Raw genomic sequence first — 15298 nt, forward strand, 5'->3', positions numbered from 1 at the left:
GGGGCGATTCTGACACGTGTCACACTCCCCTAAACTGCTGTTCCTGTGCTCTGGTTCAAAGCTCTTCTCAGACTGTTGTGGAAGTAGTTTTGCTCTGACACTGTTGTGGAAATAGGCTTGTTTTGTGTTTAATCCACTGGCTAGAGGAAGTACAGAGGGTACACGTACTTTCATCTTTCAGTGAAGAAAGAGTTAGCCATGAGAAGCAGCACTAAGTACCAGATCTGCAGAAACATCGTAAGTTCCAAACTTCCTCTGAAGTCAAGAGGAACTAGGCACTTGCTGTCTTTGCAGAGTTGTCTTTGTTGATTTGAGGGATACTTCTCATAATTTTGAGTCCTTTTTAAATATCTGATGGAAGAACTCATGCAGAACCACTTGGGAATTTCAAGGTGTTGTAGGTAATAGGGGGCAGTTAAGTTAATATGCAAAGAAGGTGAGTATGGCTTTTTCTTTTGCTGCGCCTCAGGTAACCTTGTCCAGGTGCTAGACTGACGGCTGTTTTTCCTGTGCTTTTCCAGTGTGATTTAATCTTGTTAAGTTTCTCTTGAATGTCTCCAGATATCTTACAAATTAACGTGACCGGACTATTTTTTGCTTTATGATATTTGCCTGCCCTTATAGAATATTTGTGTACTGCTTTTCTTGGTGAAGAAGAAATCTGCAGTGTTCACCAATTCCACAACTGGCTCTTAACTGAATAACGTCGTGTGTTGCTTTGAAAATTGATAATAGTCAGAATTACTGGTTAATCATTTGAAAGCTTATCCTCTCTCTTCACCTTCTGACAATTCCTGGCATGTTTGGCTGCTATTTCTCACTCTCCCCACATGATTTTCCACTCTTTTTCACCCAAAAAATAGTGCACTGGGAGGCTTCACTGCATAATAATAGCCCGAGAGCTGTACAACCATTGGCATCATTCCCTTTTTCTCCTTTTATTCCTTTGTTCCAATTGTAATGTTGTTTTGTTTAATTAGTGATGTTAAACTTTGTACGTGCTTTCCTTGGCCCCGTTCTGTCACTTTTTCAAGAACTCTTCCTTTTTTTCTTCTTTGGGTTTACTACTGTTGTTAATTCTTTGATTTCTGGTGTTTTTTCTTCGTCGTTTAAGAGCGCTCCTGTTGTAGATTCTCAAGCCCAGAAGCAGTGGAGCTTTTGACTCTCTGAATTCTGAGGTGTGGCATGTGGGAAAACAGCCATGCTCCTCGATAAGACTGCATAATGCTCATAGTTTACTTTATTTTCCTGCTACCTGACTAGAATGTGAAGGTTCTCTTCTTTCTTAATTACGCCAGATCTTAAGGCCCTATCATTTGATCACCAGCACATTCTGGTGACCTGCTCAATATATTTTCTCATCTTTGGTTTGGTTTTGACCCAAGTCAATAGAGGAATGTTTTTCATTAGAGTGCGTTTATTCCTTCAAAAATAAAAGCTTTGTTTTTAATTTATGGCAATTTATACAGTGGACCAAGCTTGCTATAGAGATGATTTAAATTAAAAGCAAGCATATGCAAAAAATAAACCCTAAAAAAGATTTCTTATTGCTAAAGCTTGAAGAAAGCAGGAGCAGATTTTTTTTTGGAGTATTTTACCACCCGAAATCAAGAGATTTTCAGCCATGCCTAAACACACTGGGTACCCGAGTCCCATTCATCTCACCTTCAGGTGATTTCTGCAGGAATTGGGTCCTTACCTTGTGTGGGAGTTTGTGCGAGTTTCTTTAAAACTGCTCCATTTCCATCTCTAGATGCTGAAATGCTGTTTCTGGCCATAATTTTAAATCCACCTTTTTGCTTCTAAAGTTAATGATTTTTATTCAGTAAAAGAGACTTTGAAATGCAAACATTCTGAAGTAGAAGTTGAGTACTATTTTTATTTATATCAGGCAGTTTAATTGAACGTTTTTACATGATTTATTTCTCATTGAATTTTAATTTGCGACCAAGTCTAACTTGATACAAACGTGTAAGTGCCTGTGTAAATGGAATCTAGTAAATAAGAAATTTCCCATTCTTTGTTTTCAAAATTAAAGATTCTGAACAAAAGTGCTTTTTAAATAAGCTTTGTGTTGTGAGTATAGATACGATTGTATCCTCCCGTTTAGGGAATGTTTCGAGTTCAGCATTAGAAGCAGTAGTTAATTGCAAATCAATGTGTTTAAATGGCCCAATCAGCCAATGGAATTCAACCCTTCCATTAGGAAACCAGCTAAAAAGTACAAATGAAAACCAGGATCAAAATCAATAATTTAAATCAAAGTTCACTGCTTGCCATTTTGAATCATGATTAGCACTGGTGATTTAATCACTGATCACTTGAATTTAAACCTAACTACTCATGTTGCCTAATACACATGGGCTTTGAATCTGCAAGTTTTTGTGCAAAAAACGTTTGTAAATTAGCTGAAATTGATCTGCAGAGGGAAGCCTGGCGAGGTGCTCCGTTTTAGGTGATCCTACAGGCTCGTGAGTAATGTCTGAGTGCTCAGTGTTTTGTCCCTGCTTATTTTTGTGGTTAACAAGTGCAAGAATTTTTCTGCTGCGTTGTCCTCTGCTTTGTGTGATGGTCTTTGCAGTCACTTCTCAGGCTGTCTGGCTGATGTTGATGATGGTTTGTGGTTCAAAAATACTTGCTTAGAACATGAACAAGCCTCTGTTCTTGTCTGTAGGTACTGGTTCATGGTTGTCAACAACAGGATCTTGTCCTTTAAGTAGTTTTTAGTAAGGTTTTCTTATGTAGGAGGACCTTCATATTATACATTACTGCTTTTTTGTTGGTTTTGTTAACCAGGTAGGTCTTAAAATTATTCAATATTTTGATAAAAATGTACTACCAAAGCTTCCGATGTTACTTGTACCTTCTGATTGTACTGGGATTGGTTTTCATTCTCCCTAGCTAATTAGTTTCCTAAGGTTTCTTCAGATTCATTGTGTTTGTTTTGGGTCAGATGTAGCTGTCCTTTTACCCTGTGTGGAATTCTCCCTCCATGGTTGCTGCCATTGCATCCCGCAGCGCAGCGTGATAGAAGGAAGCAATCTTGCAGGGCTTTACTCTTCCTCCGCTGTTACTTGGTATTTACACAGACATACTGGTACGCTGTAATTCTGCAGCTTGTGAGGAGCGATTCCATTCTGCATCAAGCCTGCAGCCAGCACTACCACTATTTTTTTAAACAACACAAACTTCTTCCCAAGTAATTAATGGGCTCGGTTCACAGCTTAGCAGTGTTATAGACTCAGCTGTCCTTTCTTCATTGCATTTTACTTTCTTTTCTTGACGCTCAGCATTCTGTCCACAAGCTGGTATGGATTACAGGAAATTCATTTCTTGTCTGGAACTTGTTTGTGTCATCTGTAGGCTCTTCATCACTTACATTGCTATTGTATGTGTAGCATCCCTCAAGCTTCAGTTGGTGCAATTAGTGTTATCAGTTCATGAATACTTCACAGCATTTGATTAGGAGGCTGAAACTTCTTTTCTTAAGGTACCTGAAACTGCAAGTGCGTTCTTCCTTCCCATAAAGCTGCAGTGGGGCTGCGTTGGTACAGCCTACGTGTGCCACACTGCAGGAGTAGGTGACGTTTCTGGAGGTGAACGTGGGCATTTGTGCCAGAAACGCAGACCTCATGCTTAGGCACTGCTGACTGCTGCACTTAAGCAAAGGTTATTAATATGATTAAATGTTTATTGTATGAATTTTAGGGTTCTGCTGACTTAAATATTCTATCAAAGCTCTTAGAGCATGAAAATAATGCTTAGACTTCCTGCCATATGCTCCCCCATCACTCCTTTGCCTCCATGGTAATTGCTGAAAAAGAAGAAATCAGTGATTTCCCTGACAGTTTGCTTGCTTGAGCTTCTTCAGCTTTCTTCCCTGAAGTATTTACTTACTGTCTCTGTTCCTTCTCATGTTGTGGTCTATTCTAGCAGCCTGTATGTGGGCAGCACAGAGATTTGCTAGAATCTAATCTCTCAAATGAGGGCAATCAGCACTGCAGAGGGAGAATTCCAGGAAATACCCTGCTTCTTCTGGAGAGAGTAAGTCACAGCAAGGCAAGTCACAGAGGGGAGCGTCTAGGGCATGGAGTTCCTGGACGCTGATGTTGTGAGAAATTCAGAAAGCGTTAAGAGAATCTAGGAATTCACCTAACAGAAGCTTCAGATTGGGTTAACAAGCACGAGGAACCTTCTGTACAGAGCCTCTTTTAAACTGTATGCCATAGTGCTGACTAAAAAGAAGTGCAGCAAATTGCAGCTCAATTAATTATCTGAATTATTTATCAGTTGTAAAATGTAGATTGCTTGTACATAAAAGGGTTGCGAGTCCAGGAAATGTCTCCCACTAGAGCAGTAGGCCGGGAAGATTATGAAAAAGATTTTAGGCTTGCCTCTAAATTATAGGAATTTGTATTTTTCCTCTCTCCTTTCAAAGGCTGTTCCTAAACTGTATACAGCACAACAAAGACTTCTCAGAGCAAATCCAGTTCATATTAATTCCTACCTCAGAGTTTATGAAGATCAAGATATTGTTTTTAACTCGTCAGTAAGCCCTATTTTGGCAAAATCTTTGCAGAGTTGAAAAGGGTAGTCAATTGATTCCTGGTGGTCTTGATGCCGTGTTTAACAGATAAATGCACTTTTTTCCTTTTTTGTGTCTTCACGGCTTTTAAAAATCTCATGCAAGTGTGGATGATGCAAGCTGATCTCTGCAAAGATGGGGCATGTGCCTATAAATGTAATCCCCTTTCTGAACAGAACACCAGTATTTCTCCACGATTCCCTAAAGGTGAGCTATGATGTACTCCTGTAGCAGACCTCTCAGGCCACAGCAATGGCACCAAGAGGAGGAATTATTACAAGTATACAAAAAGGCTGAGCAGTTGTGGCACGTGAGCTAGGACCTGGCTCTTGCATGTGTGCTGCTTGTCGTGCATGGATGTCAGAGAGGTTCAGTGCTGCTCTGGTAAACATACCTGGTAGGGATGAGTCGCAAGATCAGAGCCCAAATTATACTTACTAAGGTATTTTGGCTGATTCCAGGAGGCATTGCACTGCCCTGTATGTTTTGTATGTAGTGGCGGTTTGATACTAGCTTTAGCTGGTTTTTTTTAGCTGTATACCCGTTTTAAAACGTTTAAGCCCCAAATCACGGTGGTAGTTGTAAGAAATGGCATTGTTCTACCTTCCGAAGCTCAGTCCAGCTCTCTGCAGACCTTTGAGAACGGGTTCTCGAAATAGATGTGAGCTCTCCTTGCTTACCCTGTTTTATCTGCTTGGAAAGCTCGAGGGAAATGTTGTCGGCCTCCAGCGAGGCTCTCGTTTCCCTGCTTGTACAACAGTTTCGGCGTGGGCTTCTGAGCTAGGCAAAACCGGAATGAAAGCTTGCATACCAGGCTTTCTTTTTGATTCCTGGGTGTGGATGTTTATTGACCGAGTAGCTCTTCAGAGGTCCAGAAAGAGAAGTAAGAGCTTTTATCTAAATGAGGGCAGAAGGTTAGGCTCGAACCTCTCCAAGTGGCAACTGAGGCAGACTGAAATGAAGGATCTGGGATATTTTCAGGTTTTGCAGAGTGCTGTAAGCAGGCTGTGTACCAGCAGCAGCTCTGACTTTTTGCTTTGATGTTGGAGTTCTTGAGGTAGAATCTGGTCCCAAGATGCCGACCCCAGGGCTCTATGGTCTGCCTCGATGTACGTACGTGTGCAACTCTCAAATTAAAAATGCTAACTCTGACATCAGGCCCTGAAAAGGGTGCATTATTCAGCCAGTGAGCCTTTACTGCTATTTCACATGATCGTTTGTGATTACTCTGTGGTATCTACTAGAATAACACTAAAGCCCGTGGTAATCTACTAGAGTGTAACTAAAATCAGGGTTTATAAATGGAAATGCTGACACAACCTTAAAGGGGCAACCTCGAGTGCTGTTCGCCATCCATTGTTTGCATTAGCTTAGCCTGAAAATGTATTTTTCCTTTTGCAGATTTTTGTCCTTTTCCTATTTGCCAACCATTGATTTCCCCCACCCCCCAAGTCCTTCAGTTCTAATGGAGCTTGAAATTAAGGTGGCTTTATTTTCCTGTCGCTTCCTCCTTCACCCTAATCGATGATGCCAGCACAGCTGTGGGGACCCTTTAACCATTGCAGAGCCAGGACAAGGAACACAAGAGGACAATCTTCTGCCTTGTTTTTTCATTTTATTTAGGGTCAGTTGTTAACTGCTGTTTTGTGTTTTTTTTTTTTGCATTGCTGCAGTCCTAAGGAAAAATTTTCTCTGTAGATATAGCTGTGGATTCTTCAAAAGCTGTTGCTCCTCTCTATGGAGGTTCTTGGAAGTCCCTTTTTTTTTTTAATTCCCATTAGAAGTGCATGGTAGGATCAAACCCCACTAACCTGGGTTAGCTTTTTGGTTGATTTCATTAAGGATTTGACCCCTAATGTATACATTTGGTATGCAAATGACAAATATAAATATTCTGGCAATTAAATATGGCCAGAGGCAATTTTAAGACAATTGAAGAAAGCGGTTGTGAGGAATGAATGGGTGTTTGGCATGCAGCAAATGGAGCACTGTGCAAAGGCGTCTGGCCCCGAGAAATATAAATCACCAAAAGAAGGGAGAAATGAGGGTAACGACTTCATGCAAACCTCGGAAGGAAAGCTGCAGCCTGCCTGTGGCTCTGCGCAGTGCTTAGATGTGCGAGGGCTTTCACAGCGCGCAGCCTCGGCGAGGCCTCTCTGCCTCCTTCCCAACGCCGCTCAGCCTCCCAGGACCACGCGAACGAGCAGGTTGGCCCCGATCCTCCCAAGGCATGTGCTGATCAGGGAATGCCCTGGGAGACACGGAGGTGTGCCTGGGCTGGGACCTGACTGGGGTGTAAGAGTGCAGGGTTCCCTTTTCCATAGCTGGCTGGTGAAATGATGCACAGCAGGTGAGTGAATAAGACTGTATACAAGGACAAAAAAAAGGCAAACATGTTGGTAATGCCTTTTTTTGTCTTTTTTTTGCTTGTCACTTTTTCCCTCACATGCCTAGTTTACATCTAATAGTAGTTTCCTCTAGTTCTCATCACTGGCTTAATAGCATGAATCAGCACTACAGTTTTAAATTACCTTGGCCTTATTAATGTGAAAATAAAACAAGTGTTGGGGGGCAGGAGGGGAGAAGACCACAGCACATTTAACGTAGAATACTGTCTGGTACTGTGTGGCATTTCATCTGTTATCCAGATTACCCTCACTCACAGTGATACTGAACTGCTTGCATTTTTTTGGTTGTGTGCCAGTTGGAGTAATTATGTAGGGCCCTTCCAGTTCAATGTGATTCCGATCGTGAATTCCTAACAGAGAGGAGACCTGGTCTGTCTCCCTTTCTCTTCCTCTGTGGGTAAGCAAAGAAAGCCTGAAAGGGACACTTTAAAACTTGATGCTAATGCAAGGTCATGAGATGGAAAAATTGAGAATTCTTGTTCTAGTGGCCATGTTTATTGATCTATTTAAATTCTGCTATGTCCTGGCACATTTTATATTTCCTGTCTGCTTAATCCAGCTATGCTCTTTGCATCTCAAATAGGTACAGTGGTTGACTTTTAATAAACACCTTTGAAATCTGTCACAAACATCTTAAAACAGAGACCAGATTTTGAGTCATAACACTTGGCTTCATCCCCACCCTTCCCCTTTGGAGACTGCTGCATAGCTCTGCTCTTTGAGGAAAACTGTTCCAATCCCTCATCAAATGCTAACTCCTGTGAAGGGCAAATAGACCTTCTGGTGCAGGAGGCAGCTTGGCATGTAGCTGGAGCTCTGGAGCACGCCTTGCCTGGTGGAACGCGATCGGCTGAGTCAGAACTTCCCCAAGACCCTACCTGGATCAACATTAGTATTGCAGGTATCGCTGTGGGATCATTACTGTTTTTTAGGATCCGTGTTGCACCTTACCAGGAGGACAGCACTTCTGGCAACCCAGTGCCTCGTAACATCCCACGTTAATTTAGTGCTCGCTGAGGTCTTGCATCGACTGCTGACCTAGACGGTGTGTAGATGAACTACTGGAATCAGTGTTTTTGTGGTGCTGGAAAAACTTCATAGCACATTTTAGTCTCTGGTTATAGGAAGTGGTGCGAAGGCATGATACTGATACAATCAGTTGCAAGGAATTCTTGCAACCTCACAATTTGCCACGTCCACGTGTCATGTTAGAACAACTGAGCTAAAGAGATGGTTTTATTTATTTGAGGCCCAAATGGAGCTTTTGCAAAGTACCGCTCCATTTCGTTTTGTAAAATACTTATATTCTCATTAGTTTTGAAACCACTACAGAGAAAGTATAGACTTAATGGCAGAAGGTTTGGTTATTTCCAGTACCTTAGCTATAGCTCTGATCTAATGGATTTGCAATGCTGTGCTGGAATTTAATAGTGGAACTGATTATAAACAGACGTGAACCTGATTCATCGTTGTTGCATTTATGAAAAATAAAAAGTTAAAGAGTAAGTTAATTTAGATTTCTAAAATATTAACAGCATTTTGGATAGTAACAACATAACAGCCAGAGTCTGGGGGGGCTTTATTCTTGAGGTAATCTGATTCTTTCTTGCAGGGGCCCTGCTATGGCCACCTGGTGCTGCTGGGGAAAGTGGAAGCAGAGTCTTTGTGCTCAGAAGCCACACTCAGAGCCATGCACAGGTCTTGATACTGGGACTTGTCATGGATGGCAGAAGCTTTCTTTCCCGGTGCTGCAGTGTGTTGATGGATTTCAGCTATAGTGTCAGAGGTTTGGGTTTGAAAAATGAAAATTTTCCTAGAATTCAGGTGTATTTCAGTTCTGAAAAGACGACTTAAAGAAATTTTAATGGCAGTAAGAAAAGAGTTCACCACTCAGCAAACTTTTCTGAACGGGGAGAATGGCACGGAGCTGACCTATACAAAGACATGCTCTTTGCTTACCTTTCCCCTGAACTGTGTTTTTTTTTTTTGCTCATATCTTTGCTTTTTAAGCATTGTCTTAAGCACCTTTCTCAAGTAATTGCTTACAGCACTACGAGCTGAACCAAACACATCACTTCTCACCAAGAAGAGTTTGTAGGGTGAGCAGGACAGATCATCTCACTGAACTCCTGTGTCTCAAGTGGGAAACCCAGTGTGCTTTTTCCAATGAGCCAGTTCATCAGATCTAGTTCAAAAACCAAAACAACCAAACATTAAAAGCTGCTGCAGCTCCCTGCCCTCCTTTCAAGCCCCCCTAATTTGCTCCAGCTTCTTGCAAGTGTTACAGCTGTGCTGAATTGCCCTGTGGTTTGTCACGAAGCCATGGGGGTAATTCAGCCATCTGGGAAAGGCCACAGGTGTATTGTTGTGCCTGCCCTGTAGTAATTAGGCAGTTTGACTCCGCATCAAAAATCTTAATCCTAGGCATTATCAGGCTTTGCTTTAGGGCAGTCACTAACTAATAAGTGTGTAAAGTGTTCACTGCGTGGCTATCCAAGTGCCGGTGTGCTTCGGCTTCCCCATACAGAACAGCGCCCTGAACGTTTGGCAGCTTGCAGATGAAATGTTCAGGTGGTGTGTTTGGCTGTTTCCTAACTTCTCTTTTTGAAGTCAAAATGAATTCGTGTTCCTGTCAAGATACTTCCCCGAAGGACAGTTGCAGCCTTCTGAGATGGGGCTGGGGACACGCACGTACGTTCACTTCGCTCAGCTGGGTTTTTGGCACAACTTCTGTTCTCACTGCCTCCCTTCTGTTGTCTTCCCTGCCCTTTGTTTCTCATCTTCCCTCCATTCTCATTTCTTTCTCTATCCATTTGTATTTACTCCCTTTGCCTTCTACCTCGGATACATTTATTACCTCCTGCCCACTCTTTACTCAGTTCTGTTCTTTGACAATATTTTGGTTGCGAGAGCATTACTCACCTACCTGAGCCAAACCACTGAAGTCCTGTTTGAACACAAAGCAGTCGTGAAATGTCTGATGTGCTGGTTTTCTGTACGCAGGGAAATGACCGAAGGAAATCAGGGAGGTGAGTTGGAAACGGTCTTCTCCATTCCATTGTTTGTGTCTTAGCAAGCATGCAAGACATGATCCATCCTAGCTTGCACCAAGACTGATTTGCGTACGTAGTGCTTTGAGCCACAGCTAAGATGCATTCAGTTTTTTAAAACTTAATTGGAACAAGGCGCTTAGTTGTCACTTGGTAAAAATGGCTGGAGGAGCTCGGAGAGGCTTGGTTTTAAAATAACTTTATGGAGAATAAATTAACGTGTCGCCAGCTTTTTTGACAGCAGTGCAAGTCTCTGGGGTGTCCTTTTAAAGCACCGATGCCTGGATTCTGCCAGATCCGCAGTGGGGTGGAGGTGGGGAAGGGGAAGAGAGATTTTTCCAACTTGTGGTATTTCGGGGAGCGAGGGGAAGGCTTGCCAGTGGTGTGTGAATGCCATTTAAAGGCTTCTGAACGAGAAAAATTGAAATGTGGTAAACACGTCAGCGTTTAATTTTGGTTTCAGTAGCTTGATTAAAGCTTTCTGAATGGTTCGGTTGGCTGTCCTAGGCTTGAAGTGGAGATGTGGGAATAGTTGCAGCTGAATTTGTCGTAGGTGATTTATTAGGTTGGATTTGGGACATGTCTACTTGGCTGCCTTCATGTGCAGCGTGGGGTAATTCAGAGGAGGAACGCTGACAAAGAAGTTCATGGGGATGTCTGCTTGTCTCCTAATAAATTAGGCTTCACCCTGTTCTCTGGTGGTTAGATACTGGTTGGTAGAACCCTGAAGCACGGGGTATAATAATTCTTTGCACAATCCTATCGTTAAACACAGCCCTAGATATTATCAATATCCATATACACACTGAGTCAGTCTTTTAATCCCATTATATTTTGGCCTTGCCGTCTTCCTGTGGTAGTAAGTTCCCCAATTCAATTACAGATTGTGTTAAAATTTATTTCCTCTTACTGGTTTTGAGCTTGGCATCATTTAAATTTCAGCAGACATCCTTTGCTTGTTGCTCAGAGTCGTATGAGCTGGATTTCTGGATCTGCCCTTTCTGGATGAGTTAGATATTTATTGGAGTATATCTACTCTTACTTGGTTCCTTTTCGATATTACCCATCCTCAATGTGTTCAGTCACATCATATGGGTAATCTTGCTAATTCCTCAAGTCTGTTCTGCAGTCTCCTTTGAGACTGGCTGTCCGGTTTGCGCAGCGTTCTTGATAAAGCCCCAGCATTGTTTGGCTTCCCTGATAACAAAGTTCAGCGTAGCCAAACCGGGTGTGAAAGGCAGAAGTGGCAAGCTGTGAAGGATTTGATCTGAGCTCAGATAAGTGGGAGTGCACAGGTGGGGATGTCATGACAAATCCTTATCTCTGTGGTTGCAAGCCAGCAGAATTCTTTGGGCCAGATTTTAAGATATGAGAGAAGAGATTTGAGGAGAAGTGGGAGAGGGAACGGAGGAAAAAACATTTCAAGCAGATGAGTGGGAACCTACACGTTATCTCCAGATCCTCGCGGCGGTAATTGATTTTGCCTGCTATGGTTACCATATAGTAACTCCGATGAAACATTCATTATTTCTTTCCTCTTCTGCCCCAAGGCTTGTAACACAAAATGGCATGTTTAAATCCGTTTACTCTGTCTGCTGAGTAGATAGAAAAACGTAAAGGCTTTAACGAGTCTGAAATAAGCACTAATGCAGTAGGCAAAAGACCCACCATTGTCTAGACTAAAAGGGAGCATCCGCAGCCTGAGGTCCTCGTGTGAGCTACGGGTAGAAGCTGGATGCAAAGAGCACCTCACTGGAATTACACTTTTGGGCTCTGTATTTCGGATACTTTTGGGCTCTGTATAGCAGAGCTAGCCCTGCTATATTTCTTTTCTTAGTCCCTATCTAGCTTGATTTAATTTTTCCAAGGTTAAAGATGGCTTATCCTGAAAATTTGCAGGTCATTTCTAATGGTAAGAAGCTGGATTGCTCAACAGATACTGTGAATCGATATCACTTCTCTTATTTTTGTTTTGCTATTTGACTGAGGTTAATGCTTGGCTTCGTATTTGCTGCTAGGATGAAGTGCGCGATAGTGCTCCACATAATTAGCTAATGTGCTGCGCTGAGTGTTTTGCTGTTTGTCTGGGGGGTTGTATCCTCAAAAAATGCCTTATTCTCTACCTTTTCTAATATGCTCCTGATTTTTTTCTTCTGAGGAAAGACTTTGCATCTTCACAATAGCCTTTGCTTTATTATAAGCTTATGATTTCATGAGTTATGGAAGCAAGCCCTCAAAATGAATGCTGCCTCTGGCTCCCTGTTGCTGGAACTGAGCTACAGAGTGGTTACCATCAATTAGTTGTCTTAAAACCTTTGGCGAAGAGTTGGTGTGTAACAGGCGTAGTGGTGGCTGGTATGCAGTTATATTCCAGCAGCAGAACCATCATCTGCTTTCCTTTCCTCATTTCTTTTCCTTCCTTGCTTTGTCCAAGCCCCTCATGTTACCTTTCAGATGCTTTGGAGGAGTCTTTCCAGCATGTAAGGTGCTTTGTGCTGTCACTTGAAAGCTGTGAGAAGGCCACAAGGATCTTCTAGGCTGTCTCAGGCCCTTTCTTTACGGTAGGTCGGTCAAGCCAGCGGGGTAGCACTCGGTCTGAAAAGACTCCAGGGCTTGTTTCCAAGGATAAATTCCTCCAGGCCGGGGCTCGGGGTCTGGGAGGAAATGTGAGAGTGTGTCCCCACGAGTGGCAGAAATGACATGCTTTTTGCAGGGTAGCACCAGGAAGAAAAAGTCCTGCTTTTTCAGTCAGAAGGCATCCCTACGTTAAATACCAAAAGCTTTGTGTCAAAGCAGCGTCCTTGTGCAGCGGAGTGGCGGAGCAGATCTCCTTCCAGCAGTACAAGCAGCATCGGGGGACTGAACCTGCAGTCTGCCTTAAAGGGCAGGATTTAGCTCTTTGTCTTAATAGTTCCATCTTCTCTTGGTTATGTCGTTTCCCACAACCTTTCTTCCTCAAACTCTTCCGCTTGCGTTGCCTCTTGAGAAGTGCCTGTAACATTTTCCTTCTCAGATGAAATACTAATTTCCAGCCAACGTATTATGTGTTAGCAGTGCATCCTGGCAACAAACGCTGCTTGGAACCACATATTCTGAGGGGAAGGTGGGAAGCAAAATTCAAAGATTCGTTTCATTGCAGAAACAGCTCAGGGGAAGGTATTGCATGTTGGAAGTGCCCAAGTGGAGCCAGAGAAGGTTCCTCTTGCTGCCCTGGTGGTGCTGCTTCTAAACCCATTAATTTTATAAGACCTCCGAGGTGTCTCCTTCTGCCTTTAGCACCCTTGACTGTTGTCATCCATGCAGAATACTTTGCAAATGGTTATCGCCATTTCAGGCCAAGGGAGATGGGGCAAACTTCTTATCTAAAGCCTCTTTTACATGAGTGCACAGTGCAGAGGATGTCCTTTGCCTGGCCCGTGGCTCCATCTCAGTTTGCAGGAGCAGATGGTTCGGTGGTTTCTTGAAACAGAAACAGAAAATTTCTCTGATACTTTATTTGAACCTTACCTTGGAAACTTTGAAATTAGTCAGATGCTGAATCAGGAGAAGAATAGTCACAATTTATAATGGAAGTGGGCTTCACTGGCACTATTTTATATGCTGATTAAGTGACTTGAAGCAAGCTGAACACGCAGAAGACTATATCTGGCAGAAGAGTTGTGATTTGGTTGTACATGCCACTGAGGAGCGTAGACAGCCATCAGGCTGTGCTTTCACATTAGTGAGGCTCTTTCCCTAGTGTCAGAGGCAATCGCTTGCTTGATTTCATCTTTTTTCTGACTGAGGTTCCAAAGTGATAAATTGAAAACCATCTCGGCCAGTATCCCGGGCCTATCTGCCTTATATAAAATGCATGCAGTAGACAGTGAAATTGAATCCCTCTTGCATGTGACTAAAGAAAGGGGCTTTTTGTTTCTTTCACCATTTATTTTTCAGCAAGTGTTGCAATTTTTGTTAGCTGAAGATGTAGTTAATGCACTTCCTCGAGAAGCTGAGGAGTTCTGTTACATGTATGAATTCGTGGAGCCTTTTGCTGGCCAAGCAAGGTAGGACCTCAGAGTTTAAAATCCCCTCCCAAGCTTATTTATCTGTTCTACATTTTTTTTCCAGTTTTAAAGCAACCCTTTGCCACACTTCTGGCACCAGATATTTGGTCTTGCTATGAAATATCGAATACTTATCTTAAACACTGAGCTTATAGTTTCTAGAACAAGTCAGGTGTGATAGCATATCAGCATCAGTAGTGACAAAATCTTCCTCTGAGACTTCCATGTGGTCACACTCAGTAATGTTGCTTCGTGCAAGGCTGATGGCATTAAAAAGTTACAGGCTATATTTGTGAAAGCAGTACTAATTTAAGTATTAGTAAATAATAACAAGTACTAATTTAGCTTTTGTTGATGGAAGCAGCTTCGCAGTTTAAACTTTGCTTCCTGAGACTGACAGTCTTGCAGCTGATCCCTTTGGGCTATTCTTGTTTCCTAGGGCCATCACCAGTATAAATGATTAAAGTGCAGCACTAGCCTTCAAAATGTTTGTACAAAAGCAGTGCTTTTTGATATACAGAGGTATATTCTGACAGAGTAGTCACATCTTGGAGGATCATCAGGTCTTCCTTTCACGTTAATAGTTAAGATTCAATTGCTTGTTACTTCTGGTAGCCCAGCAAAATTAAAACCGTTAAGGAAGAGCTGGCTTCCACTCCATGCTTTCTTAATTTACTTTAACTGTTAATCTCTTGAAAGATTTATGTAGGTGATACTAGAAGCATCAGCTGAATAACCTATTGTTAGCAAGAGGAGAAGCAAAACTGCAGATGTCAGATGCCACGGCACATCTCTGTGGTCTGTATGGGGTTCATTACAAAAACCTGATGATGCTAATAATGTAAGTCTTACTGGAACCTTTTAGAGCTTTTAACTCTCAATAAAAACTTCACCTGTTTTAGAAGCTAAATTTTAGAGGATAATTTTACTGACAGGCCTAGGATGTAGAAACATGGAGTGGAGAAATGAAGGCTGAAATAGGAACAGGTTCTGTGAGTCGACATTGAACGTGCCTGTGGAGGTCTCAGGACTGGAACATCCAGCGGAGTGGGCAGATGGACAGGTGGGGTATTGCCTGTGCACATCTACACAGCTCCGTCCTCTGCCTACAGCAGTTCCTCTCCTATTGAATGTTATAGTTTGAGGGCAGGGGGTGGGCAGGGAAGCACAAGTTATGACTACTGATAGAAAATGCTGCCTTAAAATCTC

At 42.4% G+C, this 15298-nt stretch overlaps 1 protein-coding gene and 1 long non-coding RNA gene across 3 annotated transcripts in view; both read left to right on the forward strand.

The window, feature by feature from the left end:
* NUP93 (nucleoporin 93) overlaps nucleotides 1–15298 on the forward strand; it is an 80210-nt gene that overhangs the window by 6558 nt on the left and 58354 nt on the right. The gene's annotated exons all lie outside the window — the stretch shown is intronic.
* Nucleotides 7–15298, forward strand: part of LOC310905536 — a 38783-nt gene continuing 23491 nt past the window's right edge. Inside the window, exon 1 of the long non-coding RNA XR_014589134.1 lies at nucleotides 7–14089. This is a non-coding gene — a long non-coding RNA (uncharacterized lncRNA). The remainder of the gene's footprint in view (nucleotides 14090–15298) is intronic.

This window comes from Anser anser (genome assembly GCF_964211835.1).
Source record: "Anser anser genome assembly, chromosome: 11".
NCBI classification, from domain to species: Eukaryota; Metazoa; Chordata; class Aves; order Anseriformes; family Anatidae; genus Anser; species Anser anser.